The sequence below is a fragment of the Ciona intestinalis genome, unplaced genomic scaffold (assembly GCF_000224145.3).
Source record: "Ciona intestinalis unplaced genomic scaffold, KH HT000172.1, whole genome shotgun sequence".
NCBI classification, from domain to species: Eukaryota; Metazoa; Chordata; class Ascidiacea; order Phlebobranchia; family Cionidae; genus Ciona; species Ciona intestinalis.
The window spans coordinates 10,898-12,634 of record NW_004190494.1 but is presented as its reverse complement, the minus strand read 5'-3'; the positions used below and the strand labels follow the sequence as shown (position 1 = coordinate 12,634).

General features: G+C 33.0%; 1 protein-coding gene across 1 annotated transcript in view; it reads right to left on the bottom strand.

Moving 5' to 3' along the window:
* Nucleotides 1-1,488, bottom strand: part of LOC100182234 — a gene marked incomplete in the record, with an annotated part of 39,598 nt that extends 38,110 nt beyond the window's left edge. Inside the window, 1 exon segment of the mRNA XM_009864128.3 lies at nucleotides 1,330-1,488.
* Nucleotides 1,489-1,737: the final 249 nt, after the last annotated feature.

The following is a 1,737-nucleotide window of genomic DNA, read 5'->3' as shown; positions in this document are numbered from 1 at the left end:
TGTATCAATTAAAATTTACCTAATCGCGATTTACCTGCATTTAAACTAATCATCAGAAACAAAAATTATACACAAACTACAGATCGTATGGAAGCGAATAAAACACGATTGTTTTATAACAATCTCGTTTGTAATGTAACAATCGTAATGGTTTATTAAAGTTATTCTGGCATAAATAATCGTTACATTATCCACGATGGACATGCGTAAAACTTACACCAATGTTTCATTTATTAAAAAGACGTTTCTAATTAAGTATAAATAATGTAATATTGGTCCTAATTTACCGCATAAAGTAGAATAAAAAGATTAGTGTGCAAAACCAATATTTAAAGCGTTTATTTCGCTTTAGAGATAACGTTGTTTTTTATCTGTATGACAGACCCCTTTTGAACGCGCTAGCTGCACCACTGGGTGCAAAAGTTATAAATACTTTTTAATTAAATAATTTTTATTGGAAATTACAAAACGAGACGTCTTTTTAACCGCAAACCACGTGCTCTGTAATATTTAAATTAGCGACGCTTTTCGACTAAATATGAACGCGTTCTCGTACGCCTTTCTCCTTGATGACGTCATAGGTGCTCGGGCTCGGGCTCGTGCCGAGCTTTTCGTTGAAGCTCGGCGCTCGGCGAACCCGAGCTTTTACAACTTCGGCACATCCCTAGTTGGTATACTTGATATTTTCTGTTTTTTTTACTCTTTAATCGATTGAGTGTTCAATAAAAGTTGATTATTTTTGTGAGGTTTATTATTGTGATAAGATATAACATTAGTAGAAAGCCATTTTTACGCGCAGAAGTGCTTGGTTTTTAAAAAATCGCAATATTTAAATGAAAAACAGCACCCAGCAACGATAAAATGCTATGCCATGGGCTCCGTAATGGCGGCGACTATGACGTCATTACAGTTGTTTTACAATCCGTTTCCTAACTTGGTCTATAATAACTTTGCCCCCACCCTACTATACACAACTTTAAAATCGATTTTATTACAAAATTAATATTAGTTTGGGAAAAAAAGAAACACGGAAAATAAAGTTAATTTTTATCTCTTACCATAAAGCAATTTGTGGGTAAAGAACAAGAGAAAAAGATATAAAATGTTTGCAAAAATTAATATATATATATATATATCTTCTTGAATATGTAGCAAATACCTGCGTTTATGATATGTTTACCAAAAAGGCCTTTTCACAATAAAAGGTTTAGCAAGCGCTTTCATTTTTTTTCAATTTTTTGATTTTATTTACAAATTCGTGCTTTATCCTCGTACTGACACCAAAACCAACGTAGTTTAGTAACAACCTAAGAGAAGTGACATACATACCTTAGAATTTCTATTGAGCTAGAGTTGCTCTCAATACTTGAAACATAATTAATGATCAGTTATCTACGCAGTTCCTTAACCAAGTTGGAAACTAAGCTAATTTTGTCACCATCATAACATGAATCTATAAAGCAAAACTTTGAAAAAACAAGGTGATTTATTTAGTTATAGAAATGAGCATTAAACGGTATAGGAATGAGTACCGCATACGCAAAACGCATCAACTTGGTCAACATCAACTGTCACCGATTGTTACTAATTTATTCTATAAATATAATCAATCGTTAGCATAGTATCTTTTATGTGTATTCCCTCATAACAACGGTATAGCACATATTGAATTGTAAATTGAGCAAAGGATGACAACATCACAACAAACTGGACCTGCAAACACCCACGCTCGCCAAC